Here is an 18,785-nt window from a genome sequence, read left to right as displayed (position 1 = left end):
AGGTGTTGGGCGTCTTACAAAGCATTAATGTAGATAAGTCCCCAGGGCCTGATGGGATCTACCCCAGAATACTGAGGGAGGCAAGGGAAGAAATTGCTTGGGCCTTGACAGAAATCTTTGTATCCTCATTGGCTACAGGTGAGGTCCCAGAGGACTGGAGAATAGCCAATGTTGTTCCTTTGTTTAAGAAGGGTAGCAAGGATAATCCAGGAAATTATAGGCCGGTGAGCCTTACGTCAGTGGTAGGGAAATTATGAGAGAGAATTCTTCGAGACAGGATTTACTCACATTTGGAAACAAATAAACCTATTAGCGAGAGGCAGCATGGTTTTGTGAAGGGGAGGTCGTGTCTCACTAACTTGATTGAGTTTTTTGAGGAAGTGATGAAGATGATTGATGAAGGAAGAGCAGTGGATGTTGTCTATATGGACTTCAGTCAAGCCTTTGACAAGGTCCCTCATGGTAGACTGGTATAAAAGGTGAAGTCACACAGCATCAGAGGTGAGCTGGCAAGATGCATACAGAACTGGCTCGGTCATAGAAGACAGAGGGTAGCAGTGGAAGGGTACTTTTCTGAATGGAGGGTTGTGACTAGTGGTGTTCCACAGGGATCAGTGCTGGGACCTTTGCTGTTTGTAGTATATATAAATGATTTGGAGGAAAATGTAGCTGGTCTGATTAATAAGTTTGCGGACGACACAAAGGTTGGTGGAGTTGCGGATAGTGATGAGGATTGTAAGAACATCCAGCAGGATATAGATCGGTTGGAGACTTGGGCGGAGAAATGGCAGATGGAGTTTAATCCGGACAAAATGTGAGGTAATGCATTTTGGAAGATCTAATACAGGTGGGAAGTATACAGTAAATGGCAGAACCCTTAGGAATATTGACAGGCAGAGAGATCTGGGCGTACAGGTCCACAGGTCACTGAAAGCGGCAACACAGTTGGATAAGGTAGTCAAGAAGGCATACGGCATGCTTGCCTTCATCGGTCGGGGCATAGAGTATAAAAATTGGCAAGTCATGTTGCAGCTGTACAGAACCTTAGTTAGGCCACACTTAGAATATTGCGTGCAATTCTGGTCGCCACACTACCAGAAGGACGTGAGGCTTTGGAGAGGGTACAGAAGAGGTTTACCAGGATGTTGCCTAGTCTGGAGGGCATTAGCTATGAGGAGAGGTTGGATAAACTCAGATTGTTTTCACTGGAACGACGGAGGTGGAGGGGTGACATGATAAAGGTTTACAAAGTTATGAGCGGCATGGACAGAGTGGATAGTCAGAAGCTTTTTCCCAGGGTGGAAGAGTCAGTTACTAGGGGACATAGTTTTAAGGTGCGAGGGGCAAAGTTTAGAGGGGATGTGCGAGGCAAGTTCTTTACACAGAGGGCGGTGAGTGCCTGGATCTTGCTGCTGGGGGAGGTGGTGGAAGCAGGTACGATAGTGATGTTTTAGAGGCATCTTGACAGATACATGAATAGGATTGGAATAGAGGGATACAGTCCCTGGAAGTGCAGAAGGTTTTAGTTTAGACAGGCATCAAGATCGGCGCAGGCTTGGAGGGCCGAATGGCCTGTTCCTGTGCTGTACTGTTCTTTGTACTTTGTTCTTTGTTACCAATAGTAGTAATTACCTCACCAACAGTATAATAAACCTTATTTCAAAATTTAATTCTTTTTTAATAAAAATTAATCGCACCTTATTTAAAAATAAAAGATGTTTCGCTGTAGAATGGCATCCCTGTGCCCATCTCTATCCTTTTTTCTTCATCTTTGTGCCTGGTGTTACGGACAGATGGGAAATGATCGGGGTGGTTTCCCTTTTTCACCTCTCAACTGACCGAAGATAGCATTTTTGTTAGAAATAAAAGCAAAATACTGTGGATGCTGGAAATCTGAAATAAAAACAAGAAATGTTGGAAATACTCAGCAGGTCTGGCAGCATCTGGCAGCAGATGCTTCTCTCTCCACAGATTCTGCCAGGCCTGCTGAGTATTTCCAGCATTTCTTGTTTTTATTTTTGTTAGAAATGTGTTTAACCCCTGAGTGTTTTAATGGTCAACAAACAGACAAATGACAGGTTTTATTAAATGTTTATTAAACAACACCCAAACATATTTGCAACTCCTCCCACACTCACATGCACACAGAGACACAAAACACAAGAAAAGATAAAGATTAAACGATAACATGAATTTAAGTCTGATAGTTTTAAAAATAGTTCACTGTAAGTCTGCAGTTCTTCCCATGGGGGTGAAGAATTAAAAATGGTACAGGCCTGTTTTTCCTTTTTCCTGGTTCGTTGAAGACAAAACTTGGAAAGTTTCAGGAGGGTGACTTCATTTGATTGTATCTCAGTCACAGTTCAATGTCAAAAACCCTAGAACAATTTTTCTGGTATGGAGTTCAAGGTTACATCCAGTCACTGCCTACTTGTACTTTTAAAATGGTGGTCTTAGGCAGGGTTCATTTTCTTCCGCTGGAGCAGATGGAATCTCTCTCTTTCTCTCTCTGGCTCTGCCTTTATCTGCCTAGCATATACCTTTATTAAGCTCCTTATCAGACCCCCTGGTTTCTGTCATGTGACCATGATTTCTCTTTACTATTGTCCTCATAAATGGTGCCTGATGGTTAGACAATAGGGTCTGGGTGTCACCCATCTACATTCTATTTTGATAAGTGGATTTTTTTCACACCCATAATTTGAGTTTCAATTTGGAGACACCATATCTGCCATGCCTTTGTTAACCCAATTTTTTGAGGAGAGGTAGCCATTAACATAAAATGGGCCATTTATATTTTAATGCCTTCTCCAAGGCTGGTCCTGATATGAAGACTGACTCAGGGTTCTTGCAATTTCCATGTGTATTGGCAGTACAGGATAAGGTCAACTGACTTCTCAACTCCATCTTCAGGAAAAATGCATTTTGGGTTTGTTTTATAAGTTCATTATATAGTTCATAATTCCTCCATGCGACACTGGGAAAAAATGGGCGTTCCCAGGAAGGAGGGCAGCAAATGCTCTCAATGAGTGGAATTTTAGGCTCTCCCCCGTAGCAGGTTGGGAGGCAGGGAGAGCATATGATCTGTGGGATTGTGGCAGGCGGGGGGGGGGGGGGGGGGTAATTAATCCCCAATTAAAGGCCTTTTCCCAGCACAGATGTAATTACCCATGCGGCGGGCAGCCTTGTCGCCGCATAGGAAGCATGGTAGGAAAAACCATGCGGACTGCTTCCCGGCTCCAGGGTGGGGGATGGTGACCCTCTTTCAAAGGCACTTATTGCCTGAATGAAAGTCCCGGCATCAGGAAGGGGGGCCCGCAGAGAGCCAACCCTCTGCCTTTGCTGCCGACACCCTTCCACCCGCGACCCCCACCTGGCGCGACCTCCTCCGCCCTGACCTACCTGGCTCCAACGCTGCTCCTTGGTGTATGGTCGCTGCAGCGACAGCATCAGCCACTGCCTCCGCGGTGATGCTGCAGCTGCCGGCTTCTGATTGGCTGGCAGCTCCCCAAGGGCAGGACTTCCGGCCATGGGGTCCTAAATCCTATGCAAGATCCGCCGCTGTCCATTAAGTGCCTAATTGGCACTAAATTTGGCAGACCTTCCGGAAAAGAGGTGACACGGGGACCTCAGCGTCGGTTTCCCCCGACGTCGAAATTCCCGCCGCCAGCATAAAATTCCCCCCAATGTGTTTTTGTTTTGGTGTAGCTCAAATCAGAATGGTTATTAGTGGGTTTTAGATGGACCTAAATGAAAGAGGACTGTTTGTATGCAATTCTTCTAGGTCAGCTTGTTAGCATAGTCTGATGAATGTCGACTTCACATTAATTGTGACAGCAGAAAATTGCACGTGATATTTAAGTGGGTGGGGACAATTAAAGGAATGCATCACAACAACTTGATAAAAGTTCTGAAGGGCATCTCAAACTGTTAGCAACCTTTGCTAAGGATAAAAGGACAGGGTATTAAGAATTTAAAGGCAAACTGAAGGGAATCTAAGCTGGTGACATACATCTGCAAGCAAGTGATGTCGCAGACCAGCACCTTTTTGGCTGCTGAAATTGAGTTCGTGCTGTCTGAGCTGCTGGCAAGATCTGATGTCCTCAGTGCCACTCCATGACACCATTCCATTAGTCAAAATTGCCAACATGTCTACAAGAAGCTGAAGCCAAATTTTAGGCCACAGCTGACCATTACTTTTACTGACTATGCCAGGCACATGCTGTCCTTGCAGCAGATGGCACAGCGGAACAGCTGCCTTTCTGCTAACTAAGAGTCTGAAAAGATGGTTCTTCACAGTCATTGTCTAATAGGCTTGCCAAGGCCTGCTGGGAATAGCTGATGAGATCTTGGCAATTGCAGCAAGTCAGACAACACTGGCTCTTAATCACCTTAGCATGCCATCTTTTATTGCAGTGCCACAAAAAGCATGCTATACTGTAATTGGTGTGCTTTGGAGTTGCATGCCTTAGTTATACCACTGGATCTGTTTTCTCAGTTTCCTTTGGAAAGGGAAGGCTCCAATAGCATGAATTATCAGTTAAAGTAAAGTATGTTCACCTCTACAGATGAGGGTGTGTGGGTATCAGCAAGTAACATTCGCGCCACACAAATGCCAGGCAATGACCATCTCAAACAAGAGAATCTAACCATCTCCCCTTGACTTTCAATGGCATTACCATCGCTGAATTCCCCACTGTCAGCATCCTGAGGGTCACAATTGACCAGAAACTGAACTGGACAAGCTACATAAATACCATGACTACAAGAGAAGGTCAGAGGCTGTGAATTCTGCAGCACGTAACTCACTTCTTTACTCCCCAAATCCTGTCCACCATCTACAAGGCCCATTCAGGGGTATGATGGGATACTCTCCACTTTCCTGGATGAGTGGGCAGCTCCAGCAACACTCAAGAAGCTCGACATCATTCAGGACAAAGCAGCCCGCTTGATTGGCACCCCATCCACCACCTTCAACATTCACTCTCTCCACCACCGATGCACAGTGGCAGTAATGTTTACCATCTACAAGATGCACTGCAGCAACTCACCAAGGCTCCTTCGACTGCACCTTCCAAATCCACGACCTCTACCACCTAGAAGGACAAGTGCTGCAGAAGCATGGGAACACCACCACCTGAAGTTCCCCTCCAAGCCACACACAATCCCGACTTGGAACTATATTGCCATTCCTTCACTGTCATTGAGTCAAAATCCTGGAACTCCCTTCCGAACAACATTGTTGGTGTACCGACACCCCAAGGACTGCAGCGGTTCAAGAAGGCAGCTCACCACCACTTTCTCAAGGGCAATTAGGGATGAGCAATAAATGTTGGCCTAGCCAGCAACCCCCACATCCCCCTAATGAATAGCTTCTGTACCTTGATCTGTGTCATCACGCTGAAGGTTGTGCTCTTCATCCAAATACATCAGATAGGAGGATTCAATGATAAATCCAATGATACTGAGGCAAAAAAAGACAATGATTGGGACAAAAGTTCATCACGACCTATGTGTGAGCAATAAAAAAGCAAAATATACTTGTCTTTAAATTACTTTGCCTTAAGCTAGCAATCCTGAGAATGTAAACTCAAATCCCGCTATAGCAGTTTGAGAATTTGTACTCAGGTTTTAAAAGATCTGGAAATAAAAAAGCTGATATCAATAAAAGTGAACTGATTGGTTGTTGTAAAAACCTAACAGGTTCATGAGGTCCTTTAGGGAAGGAAATCTGCAGTTCTATCCTGGTGTGACCTTGATGTACACCAATCCAACACAACTCTTAACAGTCCATTGAGGTGACCCATGAAGCCACTCAGTTGTCACCTTCACCACACGGACTGCAGTGATTCCAAAAGAAGGCCCAATACCTTCTCAGAACAACTAGAGATGACCAAGAATTGCTGACCTGCCACATCAATGGAAAATGTTATCAAAATTATGCAGATACAGTCTTTTGTATAAGTACTATCTCTGGACATAAGTCCAACTTGCCCAAGACAGGACTGAACAAACTGCCTCTTCTTATAGTTCAGGTGTACATTAAAAAACCTTAGCACTATTTGAAGAAACAAATATGAGCTTGCATTGCCCAGTTGAAGTGCTGATCATTCCTGCTCTTTTCCTTTTGCAGTGAGTGTATAGTTAATTAATATTCACATTATGGACTGGATTTTATGAACACCTGAAGCATAACTTTACATGGCAGAAGTATGAATCAGATGTTTGTGCTGGAAGATCAGTACATTCTGCACAAATTACTGTCCCTTTGTGCCACAATTTGCAAAATCTACTCCAATATTTGGGATCTTGAAAAGAAATTTAGTAATTAAATGGTTAAATATTTTATAATTATTGATAGCTCCACTTCTAGAAACTTCTTTTTAAAAGTTCAGCATGACTAGTTCTTTGGCAGGAAATGGTATTTATTATATTCACTCTGATAAACACATTTCTTGTCACAATATTCAAAGTGAGGAAAATAAAATCCTAAAGGGCAACTATGTAAACTGTCCAACACTAAAAGGCTACTTTGTAAACAAGAAATAAAGTTAAAGAAATAACCTTCCCAGCTGCTCTCCCTGCTGTAGTAAGCCAATGCAGATTAACATCCTGAAAATAAGCGTCTCTGCGCTGATAACCCTGTGAATGCTGGATCTTCCGGATGCTTAACCACACAGCAACATGTCTTCCACTGCAAAGAACTGGGTGGAATAGCCACGACCACTTTATTTCAATTCATTCCTATTCCGACTTGAGCAACTATTTGTGCTGAAGATACTGACCAAAGATAGGAACTTCTTTTTAACATTACTCAGCTGTATAAATCCTCAATGCCAGGAATTTCCTGATTTCTCCTGATTGGATGCCGTAACTTGGTCAGGAGGTTGACGACAGCCGCAGATAGATGCATGAACAAGATTTCCGCTGATTTTCGACAGTTGAATGGGAGCCCCCACCCTGCCACCGACCCAACCCCCCGGAGATGCACAAATGTCCGACACTTCTCCAACAGAGATAGCATCAGGCACCCTTGGAAAATACTATGCTCTACATTGCATCACCAAAGGCCCAGAACATTTTATTGCAAAGCCTCAGAACTATTGCAATCCCCAATCTGGAATTTGCCTGCATGGTAAGAGTGGCATTTTTATGCCCAGTTCAGATTGATTTCAGTCCAACTCCAGTTCCCCTTGTATTCTCAAGTCCACATCACCATTGCTCCACAATTACTCTCCTTTCCATACCTCTGCTATGGGCCATCACAGCATCTTTTTGACCAATATCCTGAAATAAAAGACAGCACAAAAGACACCACCAGTGACATTCATGCCACATAAATGCCAAGGAATGGCCATCTCCAACAAGAGAGAATCTAACTATTTGAAGTGGCATTCAACAGCATTTCAATTGCTGAATGTCCCATTATCAACATCTTGTGGGGGAGGCGGGGGGGGCGGGTGTCACCATTGACCAGCCACATAAATACTGTGGCTACAAGAGCAGGTCAGAGGCTGGGAATTCTGTGGTGAGTAACTCACCCCCTGACTCATCAAATCCTGTCCACCATCTACAAAGCCCATTCAGGGGTATGACGGGATACTCTCCACTTGCCTGGATGGGTGCAGCTCCAACAACACTCAAGAACCTCACCGACATCCAGGCCAAAACAGCTTGCTTGTTTGGCACCCCATCCACCAACCTTAACATTCACTCCCCCCATCACCGGCACACAAAGGCAGCTGTGTGTACCATCTACAAAATGCACTGCTGCAACTCACCAAGGGTCCTTCAACAGCACCTTCCAAACCTGTGACCTCTAACACCTAGAAGAACAAGGTCAGCATGGGAACACCACCACCTGCATGGTCTTCTCCAAGTCACACACCATCCTGACTTGGAAATATATCACCATTCCTTCACTGTTACTGGGTCAGAATCCTGGAACTCCCTCCTTAAAGCACTGTGGGTGTACCTACCCCACATGGACAGTGGTTCAAGAAGGTGGCTCACCAACACCTTCTCAAGGGCAATTAGGGATGGGCAATAAATGCTGGCCTTGCTAGTGATGCCCACATCCCATGAATGATTTAAAAAAAAGTAAATTCCATAACAACTTTATCCAACATCACTTCCAAAAATACATACAAATATTCAACTATTCCCTTAGTGCCTGCCTTCCGGGCGCCTTTTCTTGGTCAAGTGCTCCTATACAGTGCTACCCCAGGGGCTGCAGCATGACTGGTGGAAGGCTGCGGACTTTCACTGAGGGAGACAGCAGATGGCCTTGCAGGATGCCCTCAAGCATGTCTGGCCTGAGAAAGCCCAGCTTTGGACTACAGCTTCTCAGCATGGGCAGCAGCAGCCGGGGCTGGCTGGCTGAAAGGCAACAATAAGAGCACTGGCAGAGTGGCAGTGGTGGGAGAATGAATGCTGTCATCCTGAGAGATGACAGCAAATTTGTGCTCTAGAGAGCCACTGCCACTCCCCCAGGGCAGTGCCTCAGCAATCCTAGTCATCTTTTGGAACACAGATTGCAAGACTACAGTGAGAGCCTGCATAGCCCTTTGAGCACTAGGATCTGCAGCCAAGATGGCAGCAGTCTGAGCCTCCATGGCACCAAGCTGGGATTGCATGGTAACAAGCATGGATCTCATGGCATCAGTCTGAGTTTCCACTGCAGCACTGAGACATTGGATGGCTTGTGCCTCTGCTGCAATGGAAGCTGAGACATCAGCCACCGGACGCTGTATCATGGCTGGATCCGCAAGTGCTGTCATGGAGTAGACCACCACTCCCATGCTAGAAAGGATGGGATCCTAGTTCGATGCAAAGCCATGTGCTAAATCAGAGCCAGACTCCTCCAAACTCCTTGACAGTGACAACAGGCTCTGTGTCAGACCTGCACATGCACCAAGTATATCTGTGAGCATGTTCATGAGCATTCTTCTGTACATCACCCTGTTAAAATACTCATCTGAGTTCTCAGATAGTCTGTGACCTTGCAATCTGGTGAGCTAGCACTTGTGTGATCCTTTCCTTCTGCCCTGTCTGCAGCCTACTGACTCACCATGTGCTGATCCTGACTATATACTACCCTCTAATGTGCCCACAGTGCCATTATCTGAACTAGTGGCTGTGACTGTCAGATCAAGTAATGGTGCTTCTTCAACAGAGGTCTGCTGTTGCCTGTCAGTATGAAGCTGCACTGACTGACCAGGCAGCAACTCCTGGGTATCTGAAAGCAAAAATGTGGAAGAGGAAGGGTGGGGATGAGGGAAGGGGAGTGGGGTGGAAAGCATAAGATCCAAGGTCACACCATCTGCAGCTTGCACTTAATGTTAGCTAGCAGGATGAGGAAGAAGTGGGATTTGAGAAGGAGCATAAAGCAGGAGCCTACCATCATCGTGAATGTTCTCGGTGACACCAGATGCAAAGGTTTCAGTCACTGCCGTCCCATCGTCTTCTCCAAAGACCTCAGGAGACGCAGTCAGCAGTGCATTTCACGTTGGGCTGGATGCTTCAGTCATGTTGATCAGCACAAAGTTTGCGTCCTGCCCGCCTCAACTCAACCGGGCATGGGATAATCACGCATCGTGATCCCTGTTCCAGTTAATAGGCTGAATCGAATTTTCTACCTACATCTTTTATTTTTGCTCATTTTGGGGTTCCTGCATTCAAATGAGTTCCTTAATAGTCTTGTGAGAAAGGAACATATCACAGCTCTCTAGTAATTTACTGGAGTTTGAATGCAAGAATCTTCTTCAATTATCAATAGGCTGTGTGTTGCTGGGGAGTTGGGAATGGTGGAATTGGAGGCAGAAAGGATAATCCATCAAATTCTTTTGTAGTCCAGAAAGACTCTTCAACCTTTGCTTGCTTATCCATTAAGAAGTTTTTTTTTTGGGTGGGAGGCTTAGATGTTTCACTTGGATTATCAAAATCCAGCATCATAATTAATACAATTCTCATCTCTGTTTATAACAGGAAATGGTCTTTTAGCACTACGGTCAAGTCTTGTTTGGAGTCGGCCTGATCTGAACCCAACCTTTCTGACTTTTATAAGCTACATTGCACTGACTGAGTGAGTACACATCTACATCAATACAGGTAGGTAACGTCCACCATCCTATTTTATAAACAGGGATTAGATGAATATGCTGGTTTTAAAAAAGGCTGTGTAGCCATCTCCAATAGACTACCAGGGGTTTAATTTTATTCTAAAACACAGCAAATTCTTTTGTCAAACTACTAATCAGCCTCTAGGTAATGTGTATCTAACTTTCTAAATTAGATAAAAATTTATCTTTGCACTCTGATTCTGTGGAATATGCTACAATCACTCAATTACAATCTACATTATCGTAGGAAAACTCAAGGCACCAATTATAAGCCAGTAGCCCCATTGTGCGGTTAATTCATATGCTTCAGCGTTTGTGTCAGTATTCTGTAAACTGTAAAGTAAATCATGGTTTGTGAAATTGTCCCAGTTGGGCAAAATTCAGATGATCAAGAAGAAATTGGAAAAAGTCCAATTTGATTGAACCTCATTTTTATGTAAAAGTTCCTGTGACTATTTCCAGTGCAGAGACATTTTGATGAGAATTTCAGTCTGGGGTTCTCCTCCCAGTTGTGGTGTTTTGATAGGGATGCACTCTTCCTTTCCCTCTGTCACAGGAAACCTCAGGTACACCTCAGGGCCAGTATGCCACTTTCTAGATCTCCCCTTCCCCTTGCAGGCCCTGGGAAGTGGTGATAACATGGACAGACATGAGGGAAATTTCCTGGGGACCTGAGGCCTATCTTCCATGCCACCATTTACACAAAGTAAGCAGAGAAGAAGCGGCAGTAGGCCTCATCACCTGAATTTTCTTTTATTCTTGTCACAATCCTGGTAAATCCTTTAGCCTCCTGAGGCCAGAACACCCCCCAAAAAGTAATTTACTATTTTTGGTCTCCGTCTGTGTGCAATCTGGCCTATGTAAAAACAGTGAAAAGTAATTAATTTGGTTCTAAAACATTTTGAGGCCATGATAAGGTATTTATAAATACAGGTTCTTCCTTTAGTGCGCAACAAGGCCAAGGTCTCTTGAATAACTGTGTAGCAAGACATTTATGACAGTAACTTACATGAGCTCCATCTCCCAAGCACTATATTGCGGAACAGTATTAGTCTGGAGGATCCATAGTTAGAAGTGAAAAGAAACAGGAAAACCTAAAACAAATAGTTTGTTAGCATAAATTTATGACCTCAATCACTTGAACTGGCTCATTGATTAATCTCAATGCTATATTGTCCAATAGTGTAGATGAAAAGAGAGGCTCTAAATTAACAAACTGTAGTAGCATTTTAACAACTATAAAGTATTTTAGTGTACTAATGAATGATAATACGTTAATGCAAACTAATGCAATTGACAGCAAAGTATTTTTGTAGTCTATTAATTAATGGTAATAACCAATAAATGGTTGATTCATTGTATTTTAACTATCTTTAGTTCCTGCACTACATCTGCAGGAATAGATCATTTGCATCTCAAAACTGCAGCTGCACTGTCTGTGACGCAAATGGTATTAGAGTGAATTAGCCCAAAAATGACACGAGAATGTAGACTCTCAAGTAAAACAGAAAATCAAGAGGAAATAATTAATATTTTGAAATGCTTTTGTTGCATCCTCATCCTAACAACAACAACAACTTGCAATTAAATAGCACCTTTAATGTTGTAAAATGTCCCAAGGTGCTTCACGGGAGTGTTTCAAACAAAAGTTGACACTGAGCCACATAAGAAGATAATAGGCCAGATGACCAAAAGCTTGGTCAAAGAGATAGATGTTAAAGGAGGAAAGAGAGGTAGTGGGGCAGAAAGGTTTAGGGAGGGAATTCCAGAGCTTCGGGCCTTGGCACAGCCGCCAGTGATGGAGCGATTAAAATCGGAGAAAAACAAGGGACCAGAATTGGAAGAGTGCGGATATCTCGGAGATTTGTAGTGCTGGAGAAAATTACAAATAGGGACTGGCAAGAAATGGAAGGATTTGAAAGCAAGGATGAGAATTTTAGGATCGAGACATTGCTTAATCTGGAAACAATGTGGGTCAGTGAGCACTGTGGTGATTGGTGAATGGGACTTGGTGCAAGTTAAGACATGGGCAGCAGAGTTTTGGATGACTTCAAGTTTACTGAGAGGCCGGTGCATGGGAGGCCGGTCAGGAGTGCATTGGAATAGCCACATCTAGAGGTACCAAATGCATGAATGGGGGTGCAGCAGCAGATGAGCTGAGGCAAGGGTGGTGTCAGCTGATGTTACAGAGGTGGAAATAGTCAGTCTTTGTGATGACAATAATATAAAAACAAAATACTGCAGATGCTGGAAATCTGAAATAAAAACAGAAAGTGCTGGAAATACTCAGCAGGTCTGGCAGCATCTGTGGAGAGAAACAGACTTAACATTTATGATGAAAGGTCATTGACCTGAAATGTTAACAATCTGACAATTTAGAGACAGTGCAGTGGTCGAGAGAGGTGGTGGTGAGGTAGAGCTGGGTGTCATCAGCGTACATGTGGAAACTGGTGCTGTGTTTTCAGGTGATGTCACCGAAGGGCAGCATGAAGATGAAAAATAGGAGGTGGGGTCAAGGATAGATATTTAGCGCACTCCAGAGGTAATGGTGCAGGGCTAGGAAGAGAAACCATTGCAGGTGATTCTCTAGCTATGGTTAGATAGATAAGAATGGAACCAGGCGAGTGCAGTCCCACCCAGCTAGACAACAGTGGATAGCCGTTGAATGAAGTTTCTGTGATCAAACATGTCAAAGACTACAGACAGGTTGAGAAGGATGAGAAGGGATAGCTTACCTTTGGCAGAGTCACATAGGATGCCATTTGTGACTTTGATAAGAGTTATTTTGGTACTATGGCAGGGGCAGAAACCTGATTGAAGGGATTCAAACATTGAGTTCCAAGAAAGATGGACACGGATTTGGGAGGTGCCAACATATTCAAGGATTTTGGAGAGGAAAGGAAGGTTGGAGCTGGGACGGAGGTTTGCAAGGATAGGGGGCCCTTGTTTTTTTGAGGAGAGGGGTGATGATGCCAGATTTGAAGGAGAGGGGTGCAATACCTGAGGAAAGGGAACCATTAGCAATATCCTCTAACATGGGAGCCAGGAAGAGAAGTTGTGTGGTCAGCAGTTTCGTGGGAATAGGGTTAAGGAAGAAGCTGAGGGGTCTCATGGACAAGATGAGCTCGGAGAGGGCATGAGGGGAGATAGGAGAGAAACTAGAGAAAAATGTGAATACCCGGCCTGAATGGGGGGAGCCTTAGAGGAAGCTTGTCCTGGTGGGCTAGGGGAAGGGAGGTAAGTAACAGCTGATCAGATGGTCTCAATCTTAGTGCCAAAGAGGGCCATGAGCTCCTTATATTTGTTATTGGAGGTGAATGTGGAGGAGACAGGGGATAGGTGTTTAAGAAGATGCTTTGCAGTATAGAAAAGAAGCTGGGGATTATCTTTGCATTACAGGATGATGCTGGAATAGTGAGCAGTTTTGGCAGAGGAAAGCAGGACCCGAAAATGTTTTATGTGGTCCAGTCAGATCTGGTGGTGAATAGCGTAAGCAGTTGTCCACCATATTTGTTCAAGTCTACAACCCTTCGACTTAAGGGAGCAGGGATGAGGTCTGTATGAGAGAGAAGCCTTGGTGATAGAGAGTAATGGTTTTAATAGGGACTAGGGCAAGAAAAATGAAGGTGTGGTTAATCAGATCATTGGCTGGAGAAATGTTGTGTTGAATGGAAGACCAAAGGCTAGACAGTTGGGATTTTGAAATTGCTGTTGTATGTGAATTGGTAGAGTTTTTTCCAAGGTGCAGACACAGAAGGAAGTAGGGTTGTGAGGAGAAGGAGGATGTGTGTGGAGAGCAATACAAGGAAGTGATACAAGATGGCCTTATATGTGACTCAATGGGAGTAGCAAAGCCATGTGAGATGACAAGGTCAAGGAAGTGGCCATGAATATGGGTTGGAAAGTTTATACGGAGGCAGAGTTTAAGGGAGGATAGGATGGCAGTGAGCTCAGAAAAGAGAAAGCATGATGAAATGAGATGGAGAGTGAAATCAGTGAGAATGAGAAGCTGCTTGGTGCTGAGGGTGAGGGAGGAAAGCAGTGAAGATACCTTGGTGAGAACATTTTTATGATACTTGAGTGGACAACAGCCCCAAAATTAAAAGAAAAAACCATGTCAAAAGCAAGTTAATAAGAATGTAATTTATGTAGAAAAAATCATATCTGGGAAAGATCGAATAGATGACACAAATGGGTGGGAGAAGATTATAAAGCAGGAATCCAACTGAGGAGCTTTAGATACTGTGGAAATGTTAGATCAGTTTCAGAACACTGAGATTAGAGAGTCAGTATTAACCCAGCTCGCATGGTGAAAAGGGAGCATTCGGGTGGTTAAATCACATCTGGGGCTCCCTGTATCTTAGTTCCCAGCTTCCACCATTTTAATTTCTCTGTTTCTGGCTGTGTGTTAGGTACTCACCCCAAGGAAGTGGGGTTCTAGTTAAGAGATCAAAGGCACACTCCAATTGCATCATTCCTGCCTCCCTGGCATTTTAACTCCAAATTGTCGATGCACCGCCCAATCTCACACTCCTTTTCAATGGTGCTGCATTTGCTGCTGATGGACTTCTCTTGCAAACCAGTATTACCTCTGTGTTGTAGCGGGTCATTCTCCAGTGGCGGAGGCCTGACTCCTAATAAAAGTCATTTCATGACTAGCTTGTAGCATCACCCTACAACATTATCAGTGCCTTTACTCTTTGTTTTAAGGAGAAGTTGCAGTGACTGTGATGATGGTGCTTACTAAAAGTTCTTTCATGCATTAGAGCCTTGGGTGGAATGTCCCTGGCTAAGTACCGAGGAGTGAGTCCAAAGTGAACTGACTGTCTTACAACCTTCAAATCACTCACTTCATGCCCCTGGATGAATGTTTATTTTATTTCTGCCCAGTTTTAGTATAGGTATTGGCTGTCTGCGTGGACAGCATCAACATCATCCATGTACTTGTTGGAAGATACCATTGATACAAAAGGACTAATGAGTAAACCCTAACAGAAAATCCGGAGCGGAACCCCGTAGGCGGTCATGTGTCACCTTTGGCATGTTTCCGGCAGTTCCTGCAGCCATACTGGTGCCAAACGTCGTGTCCTGCACTCCTTTGGACCCCACCGGAAAGGCCGAGAGGGGGGTTTTGACGACTGGGCAACTCTCAACCTCCATAAATTTGCCCAGGCATGCGCCATGGAGAGGTCACTCCATAGTTGCCTCACAGCGACTAAAACAACACGGAAGGCAGCAGTTACGGGTTATAAGTCCAGATAAATTGGCGTAGAAACTGGGCGCCACGGGTTGCCTTTGTCGGTGGGAGAGGTCATTGCACCTCACTGGACAGCTACCGCCCGCCTCAAACCGGGCAGCCCCCGGTCAATAAGGTTCTGTCCCGCCACAGTCTGCCTGCTTCAATGGGTGCTTGGAGCTCAGGGTCATTGCCCGAAAGGTGGACTGATACACCGCACCAAACAACATGAAAAAAGGAAAGAAGGTACCAGCCCTTCGCTTTGCAAGCTGGAACATCAGAACTATGTGTCCTGGCCTGTCGGAAGACCTTACACAAATCAACGATTCTCGGAAGACCACCATCATTAACAACGAGCTCAGTAGATTCAATGTGGACATTGCAGCACTTCAGGAGACTCGCCTCCCCGCGAGTGGCTCTCTAGCAGAGCAAGACTACACCTTCTTCTGGCAGGGCAGGGATCCTGAAGAACCAAGACAGCATGGAGTGGGCTTCGCCATCAGAAACTCCTTGCTCAGCATGATAGAGCCTCCCTCAAATGGCTCGGAACGCATACTGTCCATCCGACTGCTCACCACCTCTGGTCCAGTACACCTACTCAGCATCTATGCTCCAACACTCTGCTCCCCACCTGAAGCTAAAGACCAGTTCTATGAACAACTCCATAACATCATTAGCAGCATCCCCAACACCGAACACCTATTCCTGCTGGGGGACCCAAGATCACATCGTTGGCACCAGCTAGACCTCATTGTCACAAGGCGAGCCGCCTTAAACAGTGTTCAAATCACACGCAGCTTCCACAGTGCGGACTGCGACACCGACCACTCCCTGGTGTGCAGCAAGGTTAGACTCAGACCAAAGAAGTTGCATCATTCCAAGCAGAAGGGCCACCCGCGCATCAACACGAGCAGAATTTCTCACCCACAGCTGTTACAAAAATTTCTAAATTCACTTGTAACAGCCCTTCAAAACACTCCCACAGGGGATGCTGAGACCAAGTGGGCCCACATCAGAGACGCCATCTATGAGTCAGCTTTGACCACCTACGGCAAAAGTGCGAAGAGAAATGCAGACTGGTTTCAATCTCATAATGAAGAGCTGGAACCTGTCATAGCCGCTAAGCGCATTGCACTTTTGAACTATAAGAAAGCCCCCAGCGATTTAACATCCGCAGCACTTAAAGCAGCCAGAAGTACTGCACAAAGAACAGCTAGGCGTTGCGCAAACGACTACTGGCAACACCTATGCAGTCATATTCAGCTGGCCTCAGACACCGGAAACATCAGAGGAATGTATGATGGCATGAAGAGAGCTCTTGGGCCAACCATCAAGAAGATCGCCCCCCTCAAGTCTAAATCAGGGGACATAATCACTGACCAACGCAAACAGATGGACCGCTGGGTTGAGCACTACCTAGAACTGTACTCCAGGGAGAATGCTGTCACTGAGACTGCCCTCAATGCAGCCCAGCCTCTACCAGTCATGGATGAGCTGGACATACAGCCAACCAAATCGGAACTCAGTGATGCCATTGATTCCCTAGCCAGCGGAAAAGCCCCTGGGAAGGACAGCATTACCCCTGAAATAATCAAGAGTGCCAAGCCTGCTATACTCTCAGCACTACATGAACTGCTATGCCTGTGCTGGGACGAGGGAGCAGTACCCCAGGACATGCGCGATGCCAACATCATCACCCTCTATAAAAACAAAGGTGACCGCGGTGACTGCAACAACTACCGTGGAATCTCCCTGCTCAGCATAGTGGGGAAAGTCTTTGCTCGAGTCGCTCTGAACAGGCTCCAGAAGCTGGCCGAGCGCGTCTACCCTGAGGCACAGTGTGGCTTTCGTGCAGAGAGATCGACTATTGACATGCTGTTCTCCCTTCGTCAGATACAGGAGAAATGCCGTGAACAACAGATGCCCCTCTACATTGCTTTCATTGATCTCACCAAAGCCTTTGACCTCGTCAGCAGACGTGGTCTCTTCAGACTACTAGAAAAGATCGGATGTCCACCAAAGCTACTAAGTATCATCACCTCATTCCATGACAATATGAAAGGCACAATTCAACATGGTGGCTCCTCATCAGAGCCCTTTCCTATCCTGAGTGGTGTGAAACAGGGCTGTGTTCTCGCACCCACACTTTTTGGGATTTTCTTCTCCCTGCTGCTTTCACATGCGTTCAAATCCTCTGAAGAAGGAATTTTCCTCCACACAAGATCAGGGGGCAGGTTGTTCAACCTTGCCCGTCTAAGAGCGAAGTCCAAAGTACGGAAAGTCCTCATCAGAGAACTCCTCTTTGCTGACGATGCTGCTTTAACATCTCACACTGAAGAATGCCTGCAGAGTCTCATCGACAGGTTTGCGTCTGCCTGCAATGAATTTGGCCTAACCATCAGCCTCAAGAAAACGAACATCATGGGGCAGGATGTCAGAAATGCTCCATCCATCAATATTGGCGACCACGCTCTGGAAGTGGTTCAAGAGTTCACCTACCTAGGCTCAACTATCACCAGTAACCTGTCTCTAGATGCAGAAATCAACAAGCGCATGGGTAAGGCTTCCACTGCTATGTCCAGACTGGCCAAGAGAGTGTGGGAAAATGGCGCACTGACACGGAACACAAAAGTCCGAGTGTATCAGGCCTGTGTCCTCAGTACCTTGCTCTACGGCAGCGAGGCCTGGACAACGTATGCCAGCCAAGAGCGACGTCTCAATTCATTCCATCTTCGCTGCCTTCGGAGAATACTTGGCATCAGGTGGCAGGACTAGATCTCCAACACAGAAGTCCTTGAAGCGGCCAACACCCCCAGCTTATACACACTACTGAGTCAGCGGCGCTTGAGATGGCTTGGCCATGTGAGCCGCATGGAAGATGGCAGGATCCCCAAAGACACATTGTACAGCGAGCTCGCCACTGGTATCAGACCCACCGGCCGTCCATGTCTCCGTTATAAAGACGTCTGCAAACGCGACATGAAATCGTGTGACATTGATCACAAGTCGTGGGAGTCAGTTGCCAGCATTCGCCAGAGCTGGCGGGCAGCCATAAAGACAGGGCTAAATTGTGGCGAGTCGAAGAGGCTTAGTAGTTGGCAGGAAAAAAGACAGAGGCGCAAGGGGAGAGCCAACTGTGCCCCAACAAACAAATTTCTCTGCAGCACCTGTGGAAGAGCCTGTCACTCCAGAATTGGCCTTTATAGCCACTCCAGGCGCTGCTTCACAAACCACTGACCACCTCCAGGCGCGTATCCATTGTCTCTCGAGATAAGGAGGCCCAAAAGAAAAGAAAGAATGGTTATGATGTTACAATGTAGGTGTTTGAATAAATTAAGGGTCATTTTCCAAGTACAGGCTATCAGAAATGAGCCTTGATACCACTATCATACATTAGAAACTCAGAGCCAGCAGGCCCACAGGTTTCT

At 45.5% G+C, this 18,785-nt stretch overlaps 1 long non-coding RNA gene across 2 annotated transcripts in view; it reads right to left on the bottom strand.

The window, feature by feature from the left end:
- Positions 1–18,785, bottom strand: part of LOC137371694 (uncharacterized) — a 79,170-nt gene that overhangs the window by 10,283 nt on the left and 50,102 nt on the right. Inside the window, exons 1-2 of one of the 2 annotated variants that reach the window (XR_010975270.1) lie at positions 11,131–11,188; positions 5,382–5,464 (exon numbers count right to left, since the gene is read on the bottom strand). This is a non-coding gene — a long non-coding RNA (uncharacterized lncRNA). Of the gene's footprint in view, positions 1–5,381; positions 5,465–11,130; positions 11,189–18,785 lie in introns of those variants that run through there. The other variant, XR_010975271.1, reaches the window with a different exon arrangement.

The sequence above is a fragment of the Heterodontus francisci genome, chromosome 7 (assembly GCF_036365525.1).
Source record: "Heterodontus francisci isolate sHetFra1 chromosome 7, sHetFra1.hap1, whole genome shotgun sequence".
NCBI lineage: Eukaryota > Metazoa > Chordata > Chondrichthyes > Heterodontiformes > Heterodontidae > Heterodontus > Heterodontus francisci.
This window is presented reverse-complemented; position numbering and strand designations above follow the sequence as displayed.